Here is a 15,646-nt window from a genome sequence, read left to right on the forward strand (position 1 = left end):
ATCGAAATAGAGGGGCACCAAAGAAGAGGTACAAGGACTCCTTGAAGAAATCCCTTGGCACCTGTCGCATCAACCATCACCAGTGGTCTGACCTAGCCTCAGATCGCAAAGCATGGAGACACACCATCCACCAGGCTGTCTCTTCCTTTGAGAACGCACGCATAGCTGGTCTTGAGGACAAAAGGAGATTGAGGAAGAATCGCACTGCTGCAGCACCAGCCCTAGGTCAGACTTTTCCCTGCAGCCACTGTGGCCGGACCTGCCTGTCCCGCATTGGTCTTGTCAGCCACCAGCGAGCCTGCAGCGGACGTGGACTATTGCACCCTTCTTGGATCTTCGTTCGCGAAGCCAAGCTGAGAGAGAGAGAGAGAGATGGCCCTTGGCAGAAAAAGGGTTCCCCACCCCTGGCCTATGCCATCTGCTATCCTCCCCCACAATGATTATATTCCAACCTGCACTATGAGCCCACCCACCTTTATTATATAGTACTGCGTTGTGTTGTTTGCTTTTAATTGCATTTTATTGGTTTTATTGTATTTGACTGGTTTTACTTGGCTGTGATCCGCCCTGAGCCCCTTTGGGAAAGGGAGGAATATAAATTTACTGAAATAAATAAAATAAATGCCAAGCAGAGGCTCTTTCACTGAGCTACAGACTCTCCCCTAATGGACCTTCCTTGAACATCAGCCCAGGTGACCTTCCTTGTTTTCCAACACTGCAACATCATTCAGATGTAACATATGAACACAATGAAGCTACCTTTTACTGAATCAGACCCTTGGTTCTTCAGGGTCAGTCTTGTCAACTCAGACTGGCAGCTGCTCTCCTGGGTCTCAGGCGGAGGTCTTTCCCATCACTCTATACTGATCTTTTGAATGAGAGATTCCGTACGCAAAGAACCTCCTCAGAAAAGCTCCATATACAAAAGAACCTCCTCAGGAAAGCTCCTCCATTAACATGTCACTGCCTAGGAAATTCCTACAAGATAGTGCCTTGGCCCTACCCCACCTTCCTGAGTGGGGTAGGGCTGAGTCATTATCCTACAATTTCTTTGTCTTTCCTCTTTGACACAGAGAAAACTCTAGCCTTCCGTGTTATACCTCTGAGGATGCTGTTGCTGGCGAAATGTCAGGTCTGTGCCAGTTTGGTGTAGTGGTGAAGTGTGCAGACTCTTATCTAGGAGTAGAAGAAGAAGAAGATATTGGATTTATATCCCGCCCTCCACTCCAAAGAGTCTCAGAGCGGCTCACAACCTCCTTTACCTTCCTCCCCCACAACAAACACCCTGTGAGGTGGGTGGGGCTGAGAGGGCTCTCACAGCAGCTGCCCTTTCAAGGACAACCTCTGCCAGAGCTATGGCTGACCCAAGGCCATGCCAGCAGGTGCAAGTGGAGGAGTGGGGAATCAAACCCGGTTCTCCCAGATAAGAGTCTGCACACTTAACCACTACACCAAACTGGCTCTCCAGGTTTGATTCCCCACTCCTCCACTTGCACTTGCTGGAATGGCCTTGGGTCAGCCATAGCTCTGGCAGAGGTTGTCCTTAAAAGGGCAACTTCTGTCGGAGCTCTCTCAGCCCCACCCACCTCACAGGGTGTCTGTTGTGGGGAAGGAAGATAAAGGAGATTGTAAGCCACTCTGAGACTCTGAGTGGAGGGCAGAATATAAATCCAATGTCTTCTTCTGTCTCACAGTGCCCACAGCCATGCAGCCTGGAAAATCTACAACTAAGGAACTCTGGCCATGAAAGCTTTCGACAAAATATTGAAACTGGGAACTTTTGCATGCCTAACAGATGCCCTTCCACCTGTCCACAGCCCGCCCCCCCCCCCCAATTCATGAGACAGGCTTTATTTCCATGGGACGAGGAATCCCATTGATTTCTTACTGGTTACATTCATGACACCCCAGCCACTGATGTAGCAATGGGGTAAGTTGGGGACGTCCACGGTGCGGTCGGGGAGGCAGGCGGGCTGGACGTAGTCGCTACATCGGGCTGGTTTCTCCAGCTCGATCAAGGTGATGTCGTTGTTGTTCCCTTGGTGGTAGAACTCGTGGTTGATGATCCTCTTGAGGCGAAGCACCTGGAATTCAGAGCCAGGATTAGCGAAGTCGGTGATGCCGATCACTGCCCGAATCTCTTCGAGGTCGCTGGAACAGAGAATGGGGACACAGGGAGTGTTAGGGCTGCCAAGTCTAACTCAGAAAATATCTGGGGGCTTTGTGGGTGGAGCCAGGAGACTTTTCCCATTCCCAAAATAAATACATAAAAATACAACAGTGCAGTTCCCCTGAATACAGCCTTCATTTCCTCATACCCAGGCAGCCCATGTCCCTGTACTCTCTCTCTCACACACACACACAAACACACACACACAGAGAGGGACTGTGGCTCAGTGGTAGAGCATCTGCTGGGTAAGCAGAAGGTCCCAGGTTCAATCCCCGGCATCTCCAACTCAAAAGGCTCGAGGCAAAAACTATATGGGAGGGACAGTGGCTCAGTGGTAGAGCATCTGCTGGGTAAGCAGAAGGTCCCAGGTTCAGTCCCCAGCATCTCCAACTCAAAAGGCTCCAGGCAAAGAGGCGTGAAAAATCTCAGCTGGAGACCCTGGAGAGCCGCTGCCAGTCTGAGTAGACAATACTGATTTGGGGAGGGATGGAGGCTCAGTGGCAGAGCATCTGCTGGGTAAGCAGAAGGTCCCAGGTTCAATCCCCAGCATCTCCAACTCAAAAGGATCCAGGCAAAGAGGTGTGAAAAACCTCAGCTGGAGACCCTGGAGCGCCACTGCTAGTCTGAGTAGACAATACTGACTTTGATGGACCCAGGGGGGTCTCATTCAGTATAAGGCAACTTCATATGTTCATATGAGAGAGAGAGCAGCCAAAATAAACAGTCTGCGACCCCACACTTGTGTGGTCTCAGTGGGGCAATTTACTCACGAGTTGCTGAAGTTTCAGGTTCTATCAGACTAGCACAGGGAAAGCAAAAGCTCTAGTTCCTCCTTTACTATGCAAACGTCTTGTAAAAGGATTGTGAAACAAATGGAAGGTCTCTGGACTGCTACAGCTTCACAGCTAACTGGGAGCAGCCATCTTGTTCTGCCGGCTCACCCCACCCCCATTCAGCCTGGCTGGGTCCTAGATTTAAAGGCACAGACACACCATCCAGAAAGGAAGCCTTTCCAAGGTTCTTCTAGTTCAGGGGTGGCCAACGGTAGCTCTCCAGATGTTTTCTGCCTACAACTCCCATCAGCCCCAGCCATCAACCATGCTGACTGGGGCTGATGGGAGTTGTAGGCAAAAAAAAATCTGGAGAGGTACCGTTGGCCACCCCTGAACTAGCTCTAAAGCGGAAAGGCAGGTGCCAGGCTGTGGGGGCGGGGCTTCCCCTGCTGGCCAGCTTACTGGGGGCGGGAAGGAGACTGCAAAATCAGGGGATTCCCCGCTGGGACCTGGGGATTGGCAAGCCTAACTGGACTTTATGTCCAGTGGGTTGCTTTTGCGCCCCCGGATGCAGTGAGACTCTTCGCTACACCTTTGAGACTTAGACTCTAAATGGGAACCAATGAGCAGTTTTGGCACGAAGCTTGACTGCCGTAATTGGATCCAGGGATCCAGTGGGTGGTTCTTTTGCATGCCTATAAGTGGGGTTTCGGCCTCACCATTTTGACTTTGTGGCAGGATTTCTTTTGAATTGGGTCTCTTATGAAACCGGCAACAAGAGTTCCAAACTATTGAGCACTATTCATAGCATCCGCATTGCTCTCAGTCAACAGTTTAGATTGAGAATCTAGGTCAGCGGGTGAAAGTTGAAAGCTGTTTCGGGACAAGAATAGCTTTATATGGCGTGATCCTTAGATGGTACGGGAAGGAAGCAAGATAACTGCCGTCTGGATTTGCATCTGCAGTGACTGGAATGAAAAATATTAGATAAGATAGAGATAAGTGATAAAAGTTTTCCAGAGGAAACTCTTTATAAACCCTGGGCTTTTGAACAAAAGCCGCTAGACTGCATGAGAGGCAAGGGACCTCTCTGCTGGTCACCCCAAGAACTTAACAAGCCTTTGTTGATTTCAGCCTCGGCTGCCTTGGATGGAGACAGGAGACTGTCTCTATGATGGTCATTCCAAACAAATGGGTCTTGGGATTTAGACTCTAAACTCTAACGGGGAAAATGTAGCCTAACAGGATGTAGATTTAGACTATAGAATTATGCTTTAGAATTAACATATATCAAAGAGATTAGCACCAAATTTTTCTGATTGTTTTAACTATTGAACGTGTAATTTTTATAATATGTATCGATTTAATTTGTTTGTTGTGATTTTTTATATTGTGAGCTGCCCTGAGTCTGCCTCGGCCGGGAGGGCGGGATATAAATCAAATCAAATAAATAAATAAAATAAATAAATGCTTGATTGTAGAAATATGCTTTTATGCTTGACTATCTTCTGTAACTGTGTAACTGTTTTCTGAAATGTACTAAAGTTTCTAAGGTGTTTTGCCTCTCTACCTATATTTTAAGCCTTCTGTCTAAAGGAGAAACTTGGAGTCTAACAAAGCCTATCGGTTATTAAGCAGGAAGTGTTTGTGAGTTGCGCTCGCTATGCCTTTGATATAACTGTAACTTGTTGCTTATCTGGAGGGAGGATGGCATGTCTGGGAATTGGGTAGTTGCTAGGTAACCAAAGTCAAAGAGCTGGAGGAGATGAGCACCATAAACTGATAGTGGGCACCTGTAGTGATGAGAGCTTAGCAAAAACTCCGCACAAAACCCCCGCTTTTGCTCGGCGCGCTTTGGCTTGAATTATAATGGTCAGGGCAAAAGTTTATAAGTTGGGGGAACTGGAGTGCAAAAAATTCAGAAGATACGTAGAAAAAGAGTAAAAAATAAAAGGACATTGGACATTTTTTGATAATGACTAAGTACAAGAGGGAGGAGGATATTACTTTTGGTTCTTATTAATTAAGGGTACCTTTAATATTAAGATTTTAAGTATATAACACCAGCGGGGGTCAAGTAACAGGGGGAGGGGTGGGTAGAAAGTAATATATTTCTGAAATGTACTAAAGTTACTACTACTGAGCCACCTCGTGGGAAGGGCGGGATATAAATCCTAAATAAATAAAATAAATAAATAAATATATGGGATAGATTAAAAAAAGTAATTATTAATGAAGAAAGAAATTGAAATTTATTACCATATGTTACTAATAAAATTGTTTGAAAACAATAAGTTGGGGGAACTGACAGAGAGGTCAGTTCCAACAACACTTGTGTATGCCCATGAAGCTGGAATAAAGATCTTGAACTTCAGTTGTCTTTTCCTTGACTCTGGGTCTGACATCCCCCCCCCCCCCAGTAACTGCCTGACCCTCAGACTGGGCTGCACAACACCTCCTTTGCTGTGCCCCACTACCCTGTCCCAGACAAAAAATATTGAGGTAGATGACTTCCTTTTGGCTTACTTATTTTTAAGAAAACAGTGGGTCGCAGAGATGATCCAGTGAGAGCTGATGAGGGACCCTCCACAGAAATGGGAGAACATATTCCCCTTCACTTTGCAGAAACTGACCATCCATGGCCACGTTCCCGGCAGAGCGTTCATGCCTCCTATGATCCGGGTCAAACCGCCATGGCTGGGGGCCCGCGGGCGCCTTCCGCAAACCCCACTGCAAGAAGACACAGATTGTTAGTGGTCTACACATGCCATTTAGCACAGAGTGGTTCAAGGTTGCCCACTGCCGGAAACCGAAACCCAAGAAGCAGAAGGGGACAACCTCTCACCACTTCCCCCTTTCTAGATCTCGCAAGTGGTTTGAAACAAAGAAAACACTCCAAGTCGCTGAGGAGCCCAGTAGATTCCACAAAAATGTCCAAGTCAAGAACTTCCTTTGGTGCCACAGCCTGGCCATGGGTGGGAGGTGGGGAACTAGATTTAGGGGAGCGATAGGGTTGCCAATCCCCAGGTGGGTGTTCGCTTAAACAAGCCGCCTATTTGGCCTAATACTTAAGAAAAATGGCTAAAAGGATTACTGCAGCTTGAAGAAGCTCACGCGAAACAAGGGTTCAGTACGACCTTGTCCTTGGAAACTTGGATTATTGGCTGCATCTTCGGACAGACATTAATCATCTGGAGTACTGCACCAGGATTGCATGGAATGAGAGGGGAAGTTTTCACAAGATGAAAAGAAGGACTCTGGGTGTTAATGCTTCCCCTTTCATTAAGGACTGAATGTTATGGTTGTTTTGTAATTTATGATATGAGCATGTTTATTTTTGTTGACTTTGTATAATTTAATGATAGAAGCCGGTTTTCACGGTGGGCTATGTACCTTTGGTTTTTTTAATCCCCAGGTAGGTAGCAGAAATAAACCCGAAGGTTCCGCGATGACCAGCCTCCAAATAAACGAGGGAACACAAAGTACAACCTCGTCTCTGTGTTATGCTGTGTACATTCTACATTATGGGAAGTGGAACAACTCAGAAAGACTGTGGGATCTCCTCAAGAGCAAGCGGACTGAGGATTTATCTTGAATTTGGAGGGACATATCATGTACATAAGAGCATAAGAGAAGCCATGTTGGATCAGACCAATGGCCCATCCAGGCCAACACTCTGTGTCATACAGTGGCGGAAAAAAAATTATATATATATATATATATATATATATACACACACACACACACACTGTTGCTAATAGCCACTGATGGACCTCTGCTCCATATTTTTATCTAAACCCCTCTTGAAGGTGGCCATGCTTGTGGCCGCCACCACCTCCTGTGGCAGTGAATTCCACGTGTTAATCACCCTTTGGGTGAAGAAGTACTTCCTTTTATCCATTTTAACCTGTCTCATGTACATGTATGATGTACATGGGACGATACATCATAAAATTTGAGACTTTGTCCTTTTTTGTTTTCCACTTTAGGTGTTCTGTTTATCAGGGTACATTGGTTAAGATAAGGTTTATGTGAATGTTTAGAATATTATATAAAGTTTTTTTGTAAGTTTTTTTCTAAGTCGGTTCATTTATTTGGCGGCTGGTCATCACAGAACCTTAGGGTTTATTTCCGCCAGCTTTTGCTGTGATTCTCTGTGTTGTTTAATCCCCAGGTAGGGGCAGGGCCAGGTAGTTTGGAGGCCCTCCCCGTTTCAGGGTCATCAGTAAGCGGGGGGAGGGGAGGGGAGGGAAATGCCTGTTGCACACTTCATTATTCCCTATGGAAACCGATTTCCATAAGGTTAAATGGAGAATTGACCTGCAGGTATCTGGGGGGCTGTTTGTTGAGATAGAGGCACCAAAGTTTCAGCATAGCATCTGGTGCCTCTCCCAAAAATACCCCCCAAGTTTCAAAAAGACTGGACGAGGGGGTCCAATACTATGAGACCCAAAAGAAGGTGCCCCTATCCTTCATTATTTCCAATGGAGGGAAGGCATTTAAAAGGAATGTGATGGCCAGAACTCCCTTTGGAGTTAAATTATGCTTGTCACATCCTTGCTCCTGGCTCCACCCCCAAAGTCTCCTAGATCCAACCCCCAAGTCCCTTGAATTGGACTTGGCAACCCTACGGAGCCATCGATTCCCCAACACAATGATGTAATTTCCAGCATGACCCAATAGGGATGTCATCACACGGGGGTGACGCTGGAGCATTTAACCACAATCATATATTTTAACCATAGAGTTTTGAACAAATGCTAGAGCACCACCTGAAGTAAGATGCCACTTCCAGGTTGCACCAGAAATGAAGTCATTGTGGTGGGGATGTCAATTGTTCCCACCCACCCTGCCCTTTCAAGAGGGAATTTCTTCCTGCTGCTTAGCAGAGTGGCATCAGGCAACAAGGTCTCCTGCTATATGGAGAGAGAGGACAACTGGGTTAGTATGTGAGGGAGAGACATGGCTGAGTGGTAGAGCATCTACTTGGCATGCAGAAGGTCCCAGGTTCAATCCCCAGCACCTCCATCCAGAAGGGTCAGATAATAAGAACCTATGAAGCTGCCTTATACTGCATCAAAGTCAGTCTTGTCTACTTAGACTGGCAGCGGCTCTCCAGGGTCTCCAGCTGAGGTTTTTCATGCCTACTTGTGTCGGCCTTGCGTTGGATGTCGGGGAGAGGTTGGCGATCTGGCTGGTGTACCGTCCGCCTAACGCACCGGCCAGCGCCTTACCATCCCTGATGGAGGCGGTGTCCGGCTGGGCGTTGGAGTGCCCGGGGCTTCTGGTCCTGGGCGACTTCAATGTCCACGCCGATGACGCGGCTTCCACTCAGGCGATGGACCTAGTGTCTTCCATGGCGACACTAGGACTCTCCCAATTTGTTACGACTCCCACGCATCAGGCGGGGCACACATTAGATCTGATCTTTGCGGCCGGGATTAAAGTGAACGAAATCGCAACGGAGGCGATACCATGGTCGGATCACTTAGCCCTCAAGGCTCGTATGGAGACGCTACCACAACCCTGTAAGGGCGGAGAGCCTATTTTGGCTCGCCCGCGGAGCCTGATGGACCCGGAACGGTTCCAAACGGCTCTTCGGGATCCTTGGCCCCCTTGTGATTCCCTTGACGCCCTGGTTGATGCCTGGCAAGACCGGCTATCTGGGGCAATCAACGAGATCGCACCCCGACGTCCTCTGCGCCCTCGTTCAAGGCTGGCTCCTTGGTATACCCTGGAGCTACGCCGGTTGAAACAAGGACTCCGACGACTAGAGAGGCAGTGGCGGCGCACTCGTGGCGAAGCGGCGAGAACATCCTACAGAACGCTTATGAGGTCGTATGAGATGGCAGTCAAGGCCGCAAAGAAGAAGTACTTTGCGGCCAAGATTGCGTCTGCAAATTCGCGCCCGGCACAATTATTCAAAATAATTGGACACTTAACTACTCTGCCCCAAGGCAGACCAAACGTAAGAGAATTAGAAATAGGCTGTGAGGCTTTTGCGAAATTTTTTGCAGACAAAATCACGTCGCTCCGCCAGGACCTGCCCATCACCTTAGATACAGTACATGAGCCCGAGGCCCCTTGCCTGTCTTCTGATTTAACTCTGGATCATTTCGACCCGCTCAGCCTGGAGGAAGTTGACGGAATCCTCTCCTCTGCGCGCCCTACAACTTGCGATCTGGACCCATGCCCCTCCTGGCTAATTAAATCTTGCCTGAGGGAGCTTGAATGTCCTTTACGGGACATCATAAATAGATCCCTCTCAGAGGGGCGTTTTCCATCATCCCTGAAAGAGGCTTTGGTCCGACCCCTCCTGAAAAAAACTACAGCAGATCCGGCCGAATTGGCAAACTACCGACCGGTCTCTAATTTACCGTTTTTAGGTAAAATAATTGAGAGGGCAGTGGCGTCGCAGTTGCAGAGCTTTCTGGATGACGCTTCCATCCTAGACCCTTGCCAGTCCGGCTTTCGCCCGGGCTATGGGACGGAGACAGTACTGGTCGCCCTGGTAGACGATCTCCAACGGCATCTGGATCGGGGCGGTGTGGCGGTGCTGATGTTGTTAGACCTGTCGGCCGCGTTCGACACGGTCGACCATCGGCTACTGACCCGCCGCCTCGCCGATATAGGGGTGAGGGGGTCTGCCTTACAATGGCTCTCCTCCTTCCTCGAGGATCGGGGACAAAGGGTGGCAATTGGTGGCGAGCGGTCCCGGAGGCGCACACTGGACTGTGGAGTGCCTCAGGGGGCAGTTCTCTCACCAATATTATTCAATATCTACATGCGCCCTCTTGCCCAGATTGCCAGGAGATACGGACTTGGGTGCCATCAATATGCAGATGACACCCAACTCTATCTGCTAATGGACGGCCGGCCTGACTGCGTCCCTGAGAATCTAGACCGGGCCCTGCAGGATATGGCAATGTGGTTGAGGAGGAGCGGGCTGAAATTGAACCCAGCGAAGACAGAAGTCCTTTGTCTGGGTCGGGGCGCCCGGGAAGGGGAAACACCTCTTCCGGTCTTCGACGGGGCGCCGCTGAAAGCGGCGCACCGGGTTAGGAGTCTGGGAGTTTTACTGGAGCCTTCATTATCAATGGAGGCCCAGATTGCAGCCACTGCCAAGTCAGCCTTCTTCCACCTGAGGCGGGCAAGGCAGTTGGCTCCCTTCCTAGAGCGCCAAGATCTGGCAACGGTACTTCACGCAACGGTCACCTCGAGACTGGATTACTGTAATGCCCTCTACATGGGGCTGCCTCTGTACCGAACCCGGAAGCTGCAGCTGGTGCAGAACGCAGCGGCCAGGCTACTGTTGGGGCTCCCTAAATGGGAGCACATACAGCCTGGGCTGCGCGAGCTGCACTGGCTGCCAGTTATATACCGGGTTCGTTACAAAGTGCTGGTCATTACCTTTAAAGCCCTATATGGTCGAGGACCTGTCTACCTCAGGGACCGTCTCTCCCTATATGAACCCCAGAGAGCACTGAGGTCAGCTGGAAAAAACTTGCTGACTATCCCCGGACCAAGAGAGGTGAAGTTGCAATGCACCCGCAATCGGGCCTTCTCCTCTGTGGCCCCGAGCTTATGGAACCAACTTCCAGAGGAAATGCGGGCCCTGCGGGATCTTGAACAATTCCGCAGGGCCTGCAAGACTTTCCTCTTCCGACTGGCTTTCGATGATGTAGAAAATTAAGTACTAATGATACCGCCATCATAATAAAGAACAAATAGCAATAGCATTAGCACTTTTATAACTGTAATTAATTTTAAATCTATTAGAATTTTAATGTTGAATGTAACCTTGTTTTTATACAATGGAATGTTACTGTTACTGTTAGCCGCCCTGAGCCTGCCCCGGCGGGGAGGGCGGGATATAAATAAAATTATCTAATCTAATCTAATCTACTTGCCTGGACCCTTTTTAGTTGGAGATGCCGGGGATTGAACCTGGGACCTTCTGCTTACCAAGCAGATGCTCTGCCACTGAGCCACCATCCCTCCCTTGACCAGCAGTGGCTCTCCAGGGTCTCCAGCTGAGGTTTTTCACGCCTACTTGCCTGGACCTTTTTGAGTTGGAGATGCCGGGGATTGAACCTGGGACCTTCTGCTTACCAAGCAGATGCTCTACCACTGAGCCACCGTCCCTCCCTTAGGTGACGTGAAAGACCTTAGCCTGAGACTCTGGAGAGCCCTTTCCAGTCTCCGCAGCCCTTACTGACCTTGATGGACCAAGGCTCTGGTGAAGTAGTTTCATGTGCTACTCTTTGGGCCCAGAGTTCTGTTGCCACTTACTCGCAGTTGTCTTGCCCACTGGACCTGTGCTGGAAAACAACAAAAATCAGAACTGGGAGGGAGACCTGGAACCATAACCTCACATTCTTCATCACTTCGCATATTGCTTTCACCACCTCCTCTCACACACGTGACATCATAAAATGTGTGGCCTCATGTAGAATGCCCACTTCCCAGAGTTCTCTCTTCTTCAGAATGGACAAGGCAGAAGAAGACATGCAAAAGGGGCTGAAGACCAAAAGAAAAGTGCAGCCCCCCCCCCCCCAATAATCACTCTGTCAGAGCCTTTGTCTGCGTCAAGTCCCCCTTTGGCTGAGGTTTCCCTTATTACAGTGCACATCCAGACGCCCATCCTCAGGTCCACTCAGCAGAGACAAGCTGGCTCAAGATATTCAGCCGTTTCTTTGCAAGGAGACAACTCCAACAACCAACCTCATCAGTTGACATACGAAACTGGAAGCTGAAAGAAGAACTCCATCTAGGGCTGCCAATGCCCAGGTGGGACAGGAGGAAAAAGCCACGTGGGCATTCACGTTAAATCAACCTCAAATCCTTAGAAATTTGATTACTTATATACAATTGTTCATGGGAAATACAATGTGGCGCAAAGTGCAAAAGAAAAACTACTCCCGAAACAATAAGTTCAATATTAATGTCCGACAGTTTGTTCCTAGAAATTGGAGTCGGGAAGTAGTGCGTAACGCCGTGAAAACAAATGCTCCAACTCTTCTCTGTTAGCCAGTATCAAGATGGATTGCAGCAAGGCGGTAGGACACAACAGGGATGCGCTAATTGCCGTTTCACACAAGGATTCGACGAGCTGCATGAGCGAAGAATTAAAAATCACTAATACATCAACATTACAGTATCAAACAATGCAATATATAAAATACTTATAAATACCTTCGATCATGATACTTATAAATACTTATAATACTTATTATAATAATACTTATAAATACTAATATAATAAAGATTTCAGGTTTTCACGGCTGGCATCATCATTAGGGTTTGTAGAATCTTTCGGGCTCAAGTGCCGTGTTCTACTGGAGAAAGTTTTTCACGTAGTATATAGTTTTATTAAGCAAGCAAGCAAACAAACAAATAATAAAAAAGAAACAAATACATCCAAAACAACAATAAGCGAAAAGATAATAAAAAACAATAAAACACAATAGAACACAATAAAACACAATAGAACACAATAGAACACAATAGGGAATACACAACAATACAATTGAAAAGAAAAACCACTACAACTACAAACTCATTCACACTAAGGAATGGAGAGGATCAATAAACTGAATGACTTGGTTGAGTGGGAAAAACTATGGAAACAGAATTTGAAATTAATAAAACCAGCAGATTTTAAAGAAAACCTGTATAAAATGGTATACAGATGGTACCTCACTCCAGATAGACTGGCTAGAATATATCCCACATATTCAAACAAATGTTGGAAGTGTCGAGAAATTAAAGGATCCTTGTTTCATATTTGGTTGCAATGTGAAGATGCCAGAAAATACTGGGCCCAAGTCAATATTTGGGCACAAAAAATCTTGAAAATAAAAATTAGTCATGTACTAGAACTATACCTCTTGAATATTTGTAGACAAAACTTTCCTAAGACAAAACTAAAACTATTACTATACATAGTTACTGTTGCCAGAATACTTTATGCCAAGTATTGGAAGACCAATAAAATCCCCAACAGAGAGGAATTCATTACCAAACTGTTAGATGCCGCAGAATCTGATTTAATGTCCATAAGATTAAGAGATGGCAATGTGCAAAAATGCCAGGAGGAATGGGATCCCATATATAAGTGGGTAAAAAGTAAAGGTGTTGATATGGAGTAACAGAAGTTTATTGATCCTCTCCATTCCTTAGTGTGAAAGTTTTTCTTCCAGACGTTTCGTTCTCAGCTGCGGAGAACATCCTCAGTGGCGTTGCAGCCGGAGCAGGCGCTCAGACCTTCTTGGCTGCTGTGCATTGAGTGGTGCCAGGGCTGCTGGAGAGCTGCTATTTGTAGGCTGGAGGGGGTGTGATGAAAGGGCAATTGGTTTGTGGATGTGCCCATTGTTTGGTGGGGCTTCCTTGGGCTTCAGCAGCCAAGAAGGTCTGAGCGCCTGCTCCGGCTGCAACGCCACTGAGGATGTTCTCCGCAGCTGAGAACAAAACGTCTGGAAGAAAAACTTTCTCCAGTAGAACACGGCACTTGAGCCCGAAAGATTCTACAAACCCTACTAATATAATACTTATAAATACCTTGCAGCAATCCATCTTGATATTGGCTAACAGAGAAGAATTGGAGCATTGGGCTCTGTTTTCGCGGCATTACGCACTACTTCCCGACTCCAATTTCTAGGAACAAACTGTCGGACATTAATATTGAACTTATTGTTTCGGGAGTAGTTTTTCTTTTGCACTTTGCACCACATTGTATTTCCCATGAACAATTGTATATAAATAATCACATTTCTAAGGATTTGAGGTTGATTTAACGTGAATGCCCACGTAGCTTTTTCCTCCTGTTCTATCTTTTCACGTTACTCTGTTTGGTTGCTAAATGCCCAGGTAGGGGCAGAGGATCTCTCGGTTTGGAGGCCCTCCCCCCGCTTCAGGGTCATCAGAATGTGGTGTGGAGGGGAAATGTCTTCTGGGTATTCTATTATTCCTTATGGAGACCAATTCCCATTAGGTATAATGGATAATTGATCCATGGGTATCTGGGGCTCTGGGGGGGGCTGTTTTTTAAAGTAGAGGTACCAAATTTGTAGCATAGCATCCAATGCCTCTCCTCAAAACACCCTCCAAGTTTCAAGAGGATTGCACCAGGTGATCCGATTCTATGAGCCCCAGAAAAAGGTGCCCCTATCTTTCATTACTTCCAGTGAAGGGAAGGCATTGAAAAGGTGTGCGGTCCCTTTAAATGTGATTGCCAGAACCCCCTTTGGAGTTCAATCATGCTTGTCACAACCTCGCTCATGGCTCCACCCCCAAATTCTCCTGGCTCCACCCCCAGATATGTCTTGAATTGCACCTGTGAACCCTGATAGGGTTGCCAATCCCCAGGTGGGGGCAGGGGAATCCCCCAGTTTGGAGGCCCTCCTCCCGCTTCAGGGTCATCAGAAACTGGGGAGCAGGGTGGAAATGTCTGCTGCACACTCCATTATTCCTTATGGAGACCAATTTCCATAATGAAAAATTGATCCGGGGGTATCTGGGGTTCTGGGGGGCTGTTTTTTGAGATAGAGGCACCAAAGATTCAGCATAGCATCCAGTGCCTCCCCTCAAAAGATCCTCCAAGGTTCAAAAAGATTGGACCAGGGGGTCCAATTCTATGAGCCCCAGAAAAAGGTGCTCCTATCCTTCATTATTTCCAATGGAGGGAAGACATTTAAAAGGTGTGCGGTCCCTTTCAATGTGAAGGTCAGAACTCCCTTTGGAGTTCAATTATTGCTTGTCACACTCTTGCTCCTGGTTCCACCCCCAGGCCTCTCTGCCCTATTGTTAGCCATCCAGAGGAACTGGCTGGCCACTGGGTGAGACAGGATGTTGGACTAGACGGACCCTCACTGGTCTGATCCAGAGCTCTTCTGGTGTTCTTGTGAAGGCCTCAGTCTCTCTGTCCTGTTTTTGGCCCTCCAGAGGAACTGGTTGGCCGCTCTGTGAGGCAGGATTCTGGACTAGATGGACCCTCACTGGTCTGACCCAGCAGGGCTCTTCTGATGTTCTCCTCAGGGGAAGGCCTTGGCCTCTCTGCCGTTATTGACCTTCCAGAGGAAGTAGTTGGCCACTGTGTGAGACAGGATGCTGGACTAGATGGGCCTTCACTGGTCTGACCCAGCAGGGCTCTTCTGATGTTCTTCTTAAGGGAAGGCCTCAGCCTCTCTGCCCTGTTGTTGGACCCCCAGAGGAACTGGTTGGCCACTGAGTGAGACAGGAGACTGAACTAGATGGACTCTCACTGGTCTGGCCCAGCAGGGCTCTTTTGATGTTCTTATGAAGGCCTTGGCCTATCTGCCCTTTTGTTGGCCCTCCAGAGGAAATGGGTGGCCACTGAGTGAGACAGGAGACTGAACTAGATGGACTCTCACTGGTCTGACCCAGCAGGGCTCTTCTGATGTTCTTCTGAAGGCCTTGACCTCTCTGCCCTATTGTTGTCCCTCCAGAGGAGCTGGCTGGCCACTGTAGTTGGCTGTCCAGAAGAACTGGTTGTCCACTGTTAAAGACCGGATGCTGGACTAGATAGATGATTGGTCTGATCCAGCAGGGCTCCTCTTGCTTTTAGCTGCAACCACAAAACCTCAGTTTTCTTGGCAGTCTTGCTTTGGGATGAACCTGTGATTTCTAAATCATGGCTTAATCTGATGTCTAAATGTACCCGGTTTCTGCTTCTGCATATCTC

This window comes from Heteronotia binoei, chromosome 8, assembly GCF_032191835.1.
Source record: "Heteronotia binoei isolate CCM8104 ecotype False Entrance Well chromosome 8, APGP_CSIRO_Hbin_v1, whole genome shotgun sequence".
In the NCBI taxonomy this organism is placed as follows: Eukaryota; Metazoa; Chordata; class Lepidosauria; order Squamata; family Gekkonidae; genus Heteronotia; species Heteronotia binoei.